The sequence below is a fragment of the Tachypleus tridentatus genome, chromosome 13 (genome assembly GCF_004210375.1).
Source record: "Tachypleus tridentatus isolate NWPU-2018 chromosome 13, ASM421037v1, whole genome shotgun sequence".
In the NCBI taxonomy this organism is placed as follows: Eukaryota; Metazoa; Arthropoda; class Merostomata; order Xiphosura; family Limulidae; genus Tachypleus; species Tachypleus tridentatus.
In genome coordinates, this window is record NC_134837.1 from 215,169,347 (window position 1) to 215,184,635 (window position 15,289).

At 33.6% G+C, this 15,289-nt stretch overlaps 1 long non-coding RNA gene across 1 annotated transcript; it reads right to left on the bottom strand.

Moving 5' to 3' along the window:
* On the bottom strand, nucleotides 1-13,771 carry LOC143240813 (uncharacterized). The gene is made up of 3 exons (XR_013021969.1): nucleotides 13,703-13,771; nucleotides 9,126-9,256; nucleotides 1-398 (listed from the first exon to the last, which is right to left on the bottom strand). It is a non-coding gene; the product is annotated as an uncharacterized LOC143240813 (long non-coding RNA).
* Nucleotides 13,772-15,289: the final 1,518 nt, after the last annotated feature.

Below are 15,289 nucleotides of genomic sequence, written 5' to 3' on the forward strand. Positions count from 1 at the left end.
TCAACTATAAAACAACTAAAACCCTTTAATCCATTATTGTTACAAGCCATGAGAAAACCTTGAACAAAATATCAAATTACAAAGTAAATAAGATCCCTTCAACAATCAACATTGTTTAAAAATGAAACTGCTGTTTATGGTACTACAAAGCTATATAATGACCACCTGCACTCTGTTCACTATGAGAAACAGAACTCCGTATTTTAGTGCTTGAAGTCATTATGATTACACTTAACCGATGAGAGAGCAAAGTTTCAAATTATTTGTTTAATTTTAGTGAAGCACAGCCAACACGATAGTCATATGTTGTATCTGCTACGGATATTGTCATCTGGTTTATAGCTTATAAATCCACAGATTTACCTCTGGCCCACTGAGTGGTGGGAAAGGTTGAGTAACTGTAATATAAAAATTAATACTTGTACAGAAACACATTCCAATAATAGGTTTTTATATACAGAGACCTGAAGAGCAAATTAAGGAAAACAGTGAGAAATTTAAAACTTTACAGGTATTGTTATATAAAAACTATAATTGTAAGATTAACGTGGTTATGAATTTTCAATATATTCATAAAAAGAAAAGTCAGATACCTGGCTCATGTAGGTCACGGTTTCACCCATATTAATACCTGACTAGTTGAAATGTCACTTGTCGATCTTTCTCTTGCCGTAAGGGGACACGGTAGTCGGGATCTGAACTTGATTTCTTAAGCACACATACACTATTTGTTTGTTTGTTTTTGAATTTCGCACAAAGCTATCCGAGGGCTATCTGTGCTAGCCGTCCCTAATTTAGCAGTGTATACCCCATGTATAGTCATGTATACCCCAGTCCGTTCCAATACCAATTTATTTAATCTATAATTGTAAAATGTAAGCCAAATAGTTAATATGGTTTTCTATTGATCTTTTGCATTACAACAACAAGAGGAAAATCAATTTTGTACCTGATAGAAACAACCGCGCACAGTACATAAAAAATTAAAGATGGCGCCACCAGTCTAAGTCTTCTTATGTCATATTTTGCCTTGAAATAAAGTGTGAATTTTAGAAAGTCATAATTCAACTATTAAATAAGAATGCAAAATTATTCAAGTTAGGGTTAAGGTATACAATTCAACGTTTAAGTGAAACTAGAACCAAAAAGAGGTTATTTAATTAAAAACCGGTATTACGATACTTTATACAACTTGACGGTTCCCTGAGCACACACAAAAACTCTTCAAATATAATTGTGATTAAAGCACGAACATGTTGCATGATAAAAAGTGACCAATCATGTATAACAAATGGAAAATAGATATTCATGCCCAAACAAAGTAATAATTTTGTATTTGCTTTTTTTACACATTGAAAGCTGACAGATAATTTCCCGCTTCCAGAGAAGAAAAATAGATTTCTGCGACATCTTTAAATCATCTTTCCTCAGTTCAGTTGATCGATTAACTCCAGACGAAAGTTTGAAGGTTATACTTTAACGATTCCTTTATCAGCGTAGTAAACTCTGTAAGAAATAAATAGACTGATTAAACAAAATATGTTGTTATCGTGAAAAAATTTTAAAGGACTTTTATTTTTTCATTTTTTTCATAACAATATTTGTAATATGACATCAAAACCTCAATATTTATCTTTAAATGTTAACATATATTGTTAACATTCAATACGTTATAATGTTAATGAAATGCTTTTACGACACTACAAGAAAAAAGAAACATTTTTAATACCCCAGTAAATTATGTTTACTATAAACAACACTTTGCTTTCATGCTATTTCTAACAACTAATTGCGTTAATTATGAAATGAGCTTCTTTTCACTCACATGAACCTCAAACCTCAAGGTAACCACAAACTAACATACAGACATTATTGGAACGGTCCTGTTTCTTAGTTAGGAACACATTGTAAACATTACGGATATGTGATTACCATAAAACTCATTTATAAAACTAACAGTGTAATTTAGTGCAAATCAATACACTATGAAACAAAACTATTAAAGAAACAATGAATTAACCAAAGTTTGTATAAAATAATCTCAATATATTATCTGATTTGTTTCTAGTTAGATCTTGCAAAGATAACGTAAATATGTCAGGAGATTTTGAACATAATGCCACTGGGAATTTAGCAAAGTGTCTAACCAACGGTACCCGAATCGGTTATCTCACAACGTATTCATCGCTTATTCTAACCACTCCACGTTCTACTGTTTGTGACTGGAACTCACGTCAAAGATTACTAAAAGCTGCTGAACTTACTGTCTCTTCTTGAGACAGACCAACCACACTGCGAAGTTATTCGTTGTCGTCCTGTTGGCCAAGTCCTTCAGGAACTTCGCTGTTTCTTTCTTTGATGGTTTTGGTGGTGTCATTCCATTAAAACGACATGAGGAAAATATATATTAATACCACTACATTGTATCATTTCCATCAGCTTTTATGTTGTAACACGAAGTGTTCGTACAGTCCAAAGCTGCAATACACTTGAAGGAAAAGAAATAAGTCTGTACCCCTGGCGTAATGTTTTCAGTTAAATATTTTTAAAAGTTTATTAACACCCCAGAAGAATTTGAATATAGATATATTGATTTTACAAATAATTATATTTGAATAATAATATAAGAGCAATAATAGTTCTTTGAAGTTTTGAATCGCTGTAAGTCTCTTGTTCTTTCTTTCACTTTAAGAAAATATTGTCACAAATTACTAACATTTTGTATGTTTTTAAGCACAAACATCATAATGGGTATTATATAAAAGAACTATTCTTACTCATGGATAGAATTTAGATTACTGTGTATCTAAATCATTATAAATATTTATGTTTTTGAAATCAGACAGACCTACCATGTAGACTTTCTTTGATAACCGCATCACTATCTTCCGGCCTCTCCGTTATCCCATACACAAGCGGACACAATAGTAACTTTGGAAAATTGAAGGAAATTGCTACTATTATGTATTTCTTAAAACATTTCAGGATAAAAGAATACCTAACGGGTACATTATTGGAACAAAGATATGGCCATCATGGATGTAGAACCAGAAACAGTGACTTTTCTTTAAATACGAGGACCTACTAGAACTAAGATCACAAAGACGTTAACATGAATGCCAAGTGATGAATAAGAAAAGTCAACAAAATCTACTGTGTCAGTATATAGGAAGATCACTCAATAGGTACCTCATACAACACTGGGTCTAGATGTTAGTATACAGGTAGATCAGTCAATATGTACTTCATGCAACATAGGGTCTAGATGTCAGTATATAGATAGATCAGTCAATAGGTACTTCATGCATATAGGGCAAAGATGTCAGTATACGCGTAGATCAGTAAGTTTGTACTTCATGCAAAATAAGGTCCAGATGAAGACAAGGATGAACCGTTCTGGAGGTAAGGAGGGACAGACGAACTGTTGGTATGGACTACATAAAAAGAACAGTCTTTGTTTATGGTAAAAATATTGTAAACATTTTTCTTGAGGAGGGTTTAATGTCATGATATAAAATAGATTTAAATTAGATATTAACAAATAAAAGCAGATGATTATTGGAAGTTGTGTTTGTAACTCATTGATGTCGAGAACAGATGATTTAATAATAAATATATAAACAGTGCGAAATGAACGAAAAACAGGAGACAGAAAAATACAATAGTAGAAGAGAATAAGGTCACGGCCAACGAAAAATAAGTGTCAATTTAACTTCGTTATAAGTGATAAATCTAACATTTAATATATCAGAGTAAGGCTAACAGTATAAAATTATATAGCAAAAACAATATATTCTGTCAAAGAGTAATTTTAGAGTAACTGATTCAGCCTGATTCAACTTTGACACAAGGAACAGTGATAGTTTTAAGAAAGAAGATGAAACGATCACTGGAAGAACAGAATACGACTGTGATAAGTAAGTGAATTATACAGAGAATACTAGTAAAAAATAAATGTGGAAAAGTAATTCGACTTGTCAACTAATAAACTAAAAGCATAAGTTGACTTTTGGCAAGAATAAGCAAACCATATAGTTTCTATGGTATAGCTGTAATAGTTAGAATATATAGAATGTCGTACAAACGTTAAATTAGTTTCGAATATATATATATATATATAGATAGATAGATAATTTTGAAAAAAAGGGGAGTGCATGCTGTTCATTTATTGTTGAATTTATCGTCAACAAGTCACAGACACCTACTGTAGGATAATCCTAAGCCCAAACGACAGCATATCTTATATTACTATTAAGAAGTAAAATCCTTTAACTGACAATTGGCAAACACAACATTTAACATCTGAAATACTAACATATTGATATACTTCCTTTTCGTAAGCATTGACTTATTGATAATTGCTGACTTTTTCATAACCACAAACATGTTGATAAATACTGACTTGTTTTCCAATTTAAACTTTTAAACAATCTATTGCTGGTATCCTTGCGTTGTATTCACGTAACCATCTGACAGTATTTATTTTTCAGGTGGTTCCGAACGATGCTTCCTACATTTGCCTTGAAGTTTATCTACAGTATACTGTTCAACTTTGCAGTAATGGTTTCTGTTTTCTTAATACCTGTTTCGTTATGCACGACTACGGTTCTGTAGAATTAAAACCTACATTCTGGTAGCTTAGTTTCTTGCTAGCTTCATACTACAAACTCTTGTTACAAAATGGTTCCAGTTGTATGAAACCTATAACCATGATTACAGTTAGATAAATACATAGCAATTGTTTCAGATATCACATGTACCATAAATGTTATAAAGTATAACAAACTAACCTTAATATAATATTTTATCTTTACGAAATATTCTACACGAATATGATAACCATAAAGCACATTGTTTGTTTGTTACTTGAACTTTACGCAAAGCTATTCGATGGTTATACTTCATAAATATCACCCACAGCAAATTCTTGGGCTACTCTTTAATCAACGAATATTACAACATACCTTCACACTGGAATCGAGATACTTAACACAGAATAGAGGAATTAATGTAATAATCTGTACATGTTCTAACCGTATGTTTCTTATAAGTAGTGAAACTTGTATATACAGTAATATTATTGCTCACTTCTTTAATAATACATTAAATAACAAAGGTGACAATGATTCAATGTACATTTTTGTTGTTTAGTGTACTGTACTGGTTTATTATTACTTTTGATTAACTCTGAAGCTTTATTACATTCTCTTATATTGTACTCATTGAGAAGATTAACGCTGACTATTGTTTAGGGTCTTCATTATCCTGCAATATTTGTTGTACGTAACAGTACAGTACGTCACATAATTTGGGTTTAAAAGGTTTGCTTTGTTTTGAATTTCGCACAAGCTACACGAGGGCTATCTGCGCTCACCGTCCCTAATTTAGGAGTGTAAGACTAGAGGGAAGAAAGCTCGTCATCACCACCCCCACCCACCGCCAACTCTTTGACTTCTCTTTTACCAACGAATGGTGGGATAGACAGTCACATTATAACGCCCCCATGGCTGAAAGGGCGAGCATGTTTGGTGCAATAGATAATTCGAACTCGAGACTCTCAGATTACAAGTCGAGTACCTTAACCATTGGCCATGGCAGACCATATTTAAAGTAAATATATTTTAAAGTTAACAATTATCGCAAACATGTCGAGTTTTGTGATAACTACTGAATCTTTATTGTTAGATGTTGCTGTATCAACTAGTGATAAACTCGACGTCACATATATTAATGTTCACAGAACTGACTGAAATGCTGTTTCGTTAAGAAAAGACACAAACTGTAGCAGTTCACATGAATAGAAATATTATCAAAACTTGAAAGGTTATACCCAAAGAAAATATATCACTTTAATATTCAACTTCTCACATTCAAACATGCCTCGAGCAATTAACACATCAAGAGCGATAAAATAAAGGATGCATAATCCAATTTTTCAGACCCTGCGGGTGTATTGTTTTTTAGTCATTAGTTATATGGTTGACAAATGGAGGGGGATGTTCTTGGGGTTCTAAGTCTGAGATCGTCACTTCTGGGTTTCATTAAAATGTTATAACACGAAGACAGGGTAAAAGAACCAATATTTAACAATGCCTAATTCCCTAATTTATATCTATACTTTTCCTGAAAAGCACTTGGTCCCACAACAAATAGTTTGCGATAACACATGATTAACACGTTATTAACAGGAAAAAATACGGCATGGGATGATTACAGACATTTTATTTCTCAAAACAAAAATTATTCAGTGATGTCCAAAAAACTTACTTGTAGAGAAATATATATTTAAAATCGGCTCGTTTGGGTTAAGAAAATATTTTACGTGGAAGAGCGAACAACGTCAAGACTTTCTTCAGTCATCATCAGGTTCACCGAAGAAGGTGGAAACGTTGTTCGCTCTTCTACGTAAAATACTTTCTCAAACCAAACGAGCCGATTTTACTCATAAAAAAAATATACAACTTTGCCAACAAAGGGTCACACCCGTAAAACATTACATTTTTATGGTTTTTTTATTCGTGCTTTTACTACGGAGAAGGGCAATCTCCACATCTATAGAAGTGATTTATGGTTCTTTTTGCTCATAAATCTCAGATTTTCTACGGAACGTTTGCTTTCTGGAATTTTCTTTATATGTTTATAATTTATTATTTATTCAATTTGACAATAACAACTTAACTGCCGGGTGGATCACTTCTTTAGTCTAAATGAACCTCGGATGTGCAAACTGGTCATCAGGCATGTTCTGTTAAAGGGAACACTTCAATTACTTTACTGGTACTGTGTTAAGACAGACAGTTGTTGTTTCTCTCGGTAAATGTGATAACGGTCCAGAACTTCAATATTCCCTAGGCTGAAACAAACATGTATGCCTGTCACACGTGCGAATTGTACTTTATTTTCTTTTAGTTTACAAGGATAGGAGATCACACTGAATTGTTAAAAAGATCTGTTTAAAACGTTTTCCATTTTGGTAAGAAAGATATATTAAATGTTTTCCCATACTCTTCTTTACAGTCAAATTCGTACATAATAAAATCTTACCCTTGTGTTATGATTGTTATGATTAATGTATTATTAAACAAGTGACCAATAATATTTCCGTGTATACAAGCTTCACTACTTCTAATACGGTGAGAACATACGCAGACTATTAGATCAATTCTTCTATACTGTGTTAAGAACCTGGTGGTTAAGGAAGTCGACTATAGTGTGATGATAAGGACTAATATTCGTTGATTAAAGCGTAGCCTAAGAGTTGGCGGTTGGTATTGTTTATCAGTTATCGCACATAGTCATCGAGTACCTTTGTATTAAGTTCAACAACCAAATTTAGTTCCAGTGCTCTCTTGTTATTATGAAAGAAGATAAATTATTATCTTCAGTATACTTTGTAATACTGTATAATATTTATGGTACATGTGATATCTGAAACATTTGTTATATATTGATCTAAATGTAATCATGATTATAGGTCTCATACCGTTGGAGCCATTAGGTTTAACTTTGTTATGTTATTAGAAACCATATTAATGACCCTTGTCACCCCCTCTCTCCTATGTGGAAGTTACAGTGGTAAAATTGAGTGCTTACAAACTCTATATATTTGATATAGCTGTGATGGACACACCACACGTTTCCCATAGTGCAGCTTTAAGCTTAACAAGAAGCATACAGCTTCATCGGTTTTATTTTGCTCGTCAATCAACTGTAAGTTATCTATAAGAGTGTAAAATAATAACTATTACCTGTTTCATTAATATTACAGTTCTAAAGTAGGTAAAGCAATTTGTATTATAAAGACATTACAGCTTTGATTATAGTTTTCGATATTTTTAGGATGATTATTACTGTATAGTTCAAGGTTCAAGAGTTATATAAACAAAAAAAATGTCTGTTCTTCAAATTTGATGCACTTATTTTACAAATAAATTTCAGTGTTAGTTGTTATAAATAGCATGAAAGTAGAGTGTTGTTAATAGTAAACATAACTTATTAGGATATTAAAAAATTTGTTTTTTTCTGTTGATGTCATAATAATATTTCATAACCATTATAGCAAGGTTAATGTTAACAATGGAAAATTTAGAGATTTATATTAAGATTTTGATGTAATGTTACAAAATGTGATAACAACGGTCATCTTAATTTTTTTCACGATAACAACATGTGCAATCGGTGACATTGTTATCCTGGAATACAAAGCTATTGCCATATCTCGCCCCAGCATGTGGTACAAATATTATCTACGTGTGATGTCTATAGGAGACGCCGTTGTCGTTTCCTTGAAGTATGTAAAAAAGTAGCGTTCCACCATGAGAAATAGCTGCCCAAATACGTACTGCACCGTCTCCTGTATTTTCTCTGTTGCAAAGACTGTCTTTCCTCATCTTTTCTCCAGGCAAACGACGAATCACAAATCCTACCATCAGCTTTAACAACCCGAAAACACGACTCATCTGATAAATAAGACATATCGTCAGTGTCCTAAATATAAGATGGTTTCTTTTCTTTGTTGCCCAAGTAATACGGTAATAGCGATGACTTCTGGTTAATATCAGTTTACAGACGGCCCTTTCCTTGATGACGAGAAACCCACTTAAAGTAAAAATGTATCTCACAACAGTTGGTATGGATGTTAATGCTTTTACTAATAAAGCAGTGAACGACATTTCGACCTTCGTAGGTCATATTTGAACACTTTGGAAAACTTATCTCCTTCATGGTTAGACTCTACCATTTCTCAAACTATAGGCCTAAAATTAAAATCAATCATAATTATGAACAGCTGATATATTTGTCTCATTGTAAATTTCCTCACTAAATTCAAGAGAATCATTTGACGGTTTGCCAAAAAATTCACACTAAAAGTCTTTTCTCTTTATATCCACTAATAGAACCTCATGTATTAAATCTCTTTCCTATTTGCTTTCTCATACTTTATCATGCTTTCTCAACATAATGTAACTCAAATATTACATTTTAAGCCACACTCCCAGTTTTATTTAGTGCTTTATTTCCACTAAATCGTCTGTAACCCTGTATTTCACAGGCATTTCTGTCAATAAAATCATTTACATTTCACCGTGTTTCAGGTATTTCCATAATATCAAAATCATACTTACCTACCAGTACTCTAGATTTATCATTTACTCTCAACGGTCCTCTTGTCAATTTACTATAAACAGCCCTCTTGTCTATTTGCCATCAATAGCCTTCTTGTATATTTACCATCAACGGCACTCGTGTCTTCCTTCTGAGAAAATAACAACGATTTTAAATAGACGTTTTAACGCATAAATTGAATAAGACGCCTTTAAGTAGCAAATAAAATAATATTACAATACAAAACGTTTTAAGTAGAACAATGTCATATTAATTACAATTTAGGCTTTCAACAAATGGAAGTTTAATAACCCTTTAAATTGAACATTAAAATACACGATAAACAAATCCTATTTAATATACCTACGAAATACAACACAATTAAAATCATATAGTGTGTGTGTGTTTTTTTTTTATAGCAAAGTCACATCGGGCTATCTGCTGAGCCCACCGAGGAGAATCGAACCTCTCATTTTAGCGTTAGAAATCCGAAGACATACCCCTGTACAAGCGGGAGACTAAAATCATATGAAAATTTAATAACGCAAGTCAAACAAAAACCCTGAAACGATTCACAATATTTATAAATAAACTGTAATATTGTTGTTTTTGTTTATCCAAACCCACAGAATGGCCATCTGCTCTTTGTTCACCACGATGAATCGAACACAGTACTTCACCGTTAGATTTCTGTTTGTTTCTTTTGGAATTTCGCACAAAGCTACTCGAGGGCTCTCTGTGCTAGCCGTCCCTAATTGAGCAGTGTAAGACTAAAGGGAAGGCATCTAGTCATCACCACCCACCCCCAACTCTTGGGCAACTCTTTTACCAACGAATAGTGGGATTGACTGTTACATTACAGCGCCCCCACGGCTGGGAGAGCGAGCATGTTTGGGGCGACTTGGGCCCGATCCCGCGACCCTTAGATTACGAAGCGCACGCCTTAACGCGCTTGGCCATGCCGGGCCCCACCGTTAGCAGTCAGTAAATTACCACTAGTCCACCAGGAAACAAAATCGCTAATGATTTGCTTTTCATTGTTTTTAATTAAGCACAAAACTACACATTAGACTATCTAACCTAGTTGCGGGTTCGAATCCCCGTCACACCAAACATACTCGCCCTTTCAGCCGTGAGTGCGTTATAATGTGATGGTCAATTCCACCATTCGTTGGTAGAAGAATAGTCCAAGAGTTGGCGATAGGTGGTGATAACTAGCTGCTTTCCCTCTAGTCCTACACTGCTAAATTAGGGAGGGCTAACGCGGATAGCCATTGTGTAGCTTTGCGCGAAATTCAAAACAAAACAAATAGGCCGCTGTACAAGTACGGATGTCCCGTCACTTATGACATACATATCTAATATTATCTGGGATAAAATTCGCCAGCAACAACACACAGCAATTAAAGCAGAATTTTCGCTGCCGAAATATTCCATGTCCCTTGATAAAGATGGGCATATTTTTAAATATAATCAACGCTGCGTAATAGAGGTATTCTTTCTCATAACTCCCGAGAATTATATTAGTTTTTCATAACTCCCAAGTATATGTCAGTAATATCAAAGAGCGCATGTATTAACAAAACATTTTACAATAAGTTATATACATACACTAGCTAGACAAAAGCCTAACTAGCACTAGCAGTCACGTGGCAAACACACATATCACCTCAACACTTCATGAAACTGTAATCAGTATACTCTAACATTAATATAACAGTGATTCAAAACAGTAATTATATACGCTAACAAAGTATTTTGTTTATCATTACAACATCTCGAGCCTGGCCCGAGAAAGCGGGTTTTCTCCAAGTACTCCGTCTGTTCCATGCAAATGAGTCGTTTATCGTCTAAGTCCAAGAGACTTTTTTATTGTTTTATTATAATTAATTTAATATAATTATAAGAAGTTTGTATTTATCAACAACTGCAGAAACATAAACTTTAGAACTTTGTTCTGACTTTCTTTTCCTAGCTTTTTCTCGACCCCGCTGGTATAGCGATAAGTTTAGGGATTTACAACACTAAAATTAGGGATTCGATTTCCCTCGATGATCTCAGCAAACAGCTCGATGCGGCTTTGCACTGCGAATAAAACAGAATCGCTTTCTCTCATCTAGGATTCTGACTACTGCCTAATGTCATCTCTAAGTGTGTCAAGAAATATACGGCTTCCATCCAGAGTTTTTCACAGCTTGAGTCGGCATCTGTCACGCAGTCATGCGCTTCGAACATCGTGCTCTACGTAACGTATGTCCACTTCCCATCCAAATTAGTGTGACTTTAATCAACAATATATTTCGCGCTCGGTGGAAAGGAACTAAAGTTTTTGAACACTAATTTTGAGGTTTGAAAAGTATCAAACCCGAATTCCTGCCACGAATCTGTTTTTTATTTGTTTTGATGCTATCTTTGTTCCGCCAGCTAGAGGAATCGAAACCAAATTTTAAGCGTATAAGTCCACAAAACTTTAAATGAGGCATCTGGGTCGATATAACTATTGAAATTTATAATCAGCTCTTTTCGTTACAAAATGTGGTCGATCGCTTATATTCACTATTTATACTGCCGTTGTGTCTCAACTTTTGAGCCACTTGCAAGAAATGTAATTATAGTTATATATATATAAAGAGACACCTGATGTTCATATATTACTGGCTTACAATTCTGTTTCACCACGTACTTAAGCTTTTTAAATGAACACCAGGTGTTATGATAGCCATAATGAATATTTAGAGTTTAAAAGATCGAAGATTATCACTGTATCACCCGAAGGGTACGGAGTGAGGAAAGTGCTCCATAATGTGGTTTCCAATAATACAACACAAAGTTTAACTATAACCTTTTTTTTAAGTCCAGAAAAAAATCTTAATTTCAAACATCTGTTTAGAATATAAAACAAAATTTTCTATCAAACAAACAATTGTTTTAATCTACATAATCTTTTTCTCTTCTGCAGATTCTAGACACCACTGACGAATTACTTAAACAAACATTTAGGCCTCAGTTCTTCCGGACTTTACTTTTTCCTTGATTACCCATGGAATTTTTACAACTTTCTTCATCATCATCTTTGATAGACTCCTCTGAAGAAATGGATAATTAGTTATTAAGTCTAGTCTGTAGCTTTACATCAACCAGCTTGAAAATATAAAACTTCCTATTAGAATCCTTATACAACAAAACACTATAATTTACAACATTAAGGGTTGCTTATAAGTACTTGGTTAAAGAGTCAGGTTTTTGTTTATTAGTTTTTAAAGAAATCTAAATTTGTGATAAAAATCACGTAACCTGCAGTTAGTTTGAAGGAGACAAGATGTATATTTGATATTCTGTTTTACACATGTTTTATTATCTGTTTTTGCACATGTTTTATGTAGAATCCCAGATGGACAAATTAAAAGGAATATGTTCTTCTTTTGAATTAAGCACAAAGTTACACAATGGGCTATCCGTACTCTGCCCACCACGGGTATTCAAACCCGGTTTTCAGCGTTGTAAGTCCGCAGATATATCGCTGAGCCCCTGGAAGGTCGTACGTTACAAATGAATTTCATTTATAAATATCAAAATAAACTTCTAACAATGTAATTTGGTTTTCCTTAACAATCGTCATGCTAATTTTTAATTTCTCTACCTTACTCTTGTGTTCTGGCCTCGGCATGGCCAAGCGTATTAATGCGCGCGACTCGTAATCTGAAGGGCGCAGGTTCGCATCCCCGTCGCGCCAAACATGATCCCCCTTTCAGCCGTGGGGGAGTTATAATGTGACGGTCAATCCCACTATTCGTTGGTAAAAGAGTAGCATAAGAGTTGGCAGAGGGTGGTGATGACCAGCTGCCTTCCCTCTAGTCTCACACTGCTAAATTAGGGACGGCTAGCACAGATAGCCCTCGAGTAGCTTTGAGCGAAATTCAAAATACAATACAATACTTGTGTTCTATTGGTTTTCTTTTCAACAGTGTTATTACATGTCTTGTTTCATTGTATAAAGCATACTATATTTTAAGGGTAATTCATTTTATTCTCACATACAAATACTAATTAAAAATATGGAATTAAAAGTGTCGTTAAGAAAGCACGAAAATTAGGCTGTTAAAATTTGAAAATAAAATAATTCAATATTCAGGTAAATAACATATTATTAAGTTACTCTTAGATAAAGTGTGTTATTATTAGAATCTGAATTCTACATTTTAGATCTAAACTGTATTAACAGGTAATAACAAATGGCTTTGATTCGATTACTTCTGACGCAAGTTTCTTTTCAGTTACATTAACTTTAAAGTAACAAGAAACTAAAAGACAGCCATTGTTGGAATGGTCCTGTTTCTACGTTACGAACACAATGTAAACAGTACATATACGTGATTACCATAAACCTCATGCAAAACTAATATCGTACAATACACAGATAACCAACTGTAGGTTTGTGGTTAGAAACAAAGAATCTAACATAACTATTGAAGTAGAGCACTCACCGTAACGATTAGAAAATAAAACAATTGTTCTTACGCATGGGCTGAAATTAGATTACTGTATATCTAAACCATCATAAATATTTCTATTTGCCTCTGAGAACACATAGACCTACCTTCGAAACTTTCTTTGATAACTGCATCACTATCTTCTGGTGCCTCCGAGCGGACACAATAATAACTATAGAAAATTGCAAGAATTAGGTGTTTATATAAATTGTGTATGTATATGTGCGAAATTTACAGAAGATCTTGAAAAGCATTTTCTTCAGTTTTAATTGTTTAGTTATATTCCTATAATCTCTCAGTATTGTTGAAATTGAGATTATATATCTATATATCCAAGGATGTTACAAAAATGCACAGGATTTCATCGGGTGTCATAACTTTTTCACATGTGCGAAATGTTCATTTAAATATTATCACTAATACAAAAAAATACTATAATTTAGTACACACAACTTAATAGGATTAAAGATAGAATGTATCTGGTACAGTTGGATGAACACGACAGTGAGGATATACACCTTTATAAAATATCACATCCTTCACCATCTTTCTTCCCCCGCTGGTACACCGGTAAGTCTATGGATTTACAATGCTAAAATAAGGGGTTCGATTTCTCTAGGTAGACTCAGCAGACACTTCATTGTGTCTTTGCTATAAGAAAAGAAAAAACAACACACATCAATTTAATTTTGATTTTCTAAAACATATTTTTTTTATCTTAATAGAGAACGACAGAATACGTGAACCACATGTTGGCACCAAGTATCGCATCTTTGTTTTTACAGAGTACAAAAGGGTTTTTCTCTTAAATAAATTGATATATAATCTAAAATCATAAAATTGTTATTCTTACAAGTTCTCACACTGGAAAAAGCACATTATATTAATCATCTACTCGAGTAATTTGTATAATTAGACGATATTCTGGAGATCAGAGATAAACAAAAAACAATTTTATGAGACACTTGTAGAAAGATGTGTGATTTAGCATTTCACGTATCAGAAAAAAAACCCTCACCAAAATACAAATAATGCCAAAATATAACATCAAATTATCATGACTAAAGCCTACACCTTTATATCAATTCATATTAAACATTCAGTACTTTAATAACCTCCGCAAATTAGTGTGGTATGCTCTCGATAATGTTATAGAGGAAATACAGCGTAATCTTATCTAAAGTGGCCACCAGAAGGCGCCTCAACTCAGCTGCAGTATCTGATTTAAGGTTGTGAGTAGCAATATTTCGGCTTTTTTCTTGAAGTTTTCTCTGGCTATGGAAATGTTAGAGATAACATCTCTGGTAGAGATAACCCTGTACATTACATGCACTTCAGACAGTGACATTGTCATCCAGAAACACAAAGCTGCTGTCAAATCTTGTCCTAGTATATATACTTTTCAAAAAAAGAAATGCAAAAGGAATATTTTTGTTATTTTAACGAAAAATATATGTAATAACGTTACAAGCTCAGAGTATGTGACGTTACACGTGTTAAGGCACTGATTGACAGGCAAAAATGACAATAAAAGTTGGGCAAATTGAAAACGGAGGAAAACATCGGATATTTCGCGTGCAATAACTTTGTTTGAGAGATCTTCATGTTCTGCAAGTGCAACAAGTGCAAAACCCCTAAAAAAGTGACAAGTTCTCGGTTTCCATAGCTCAGTGTTAAGCCACCGACACGCAATA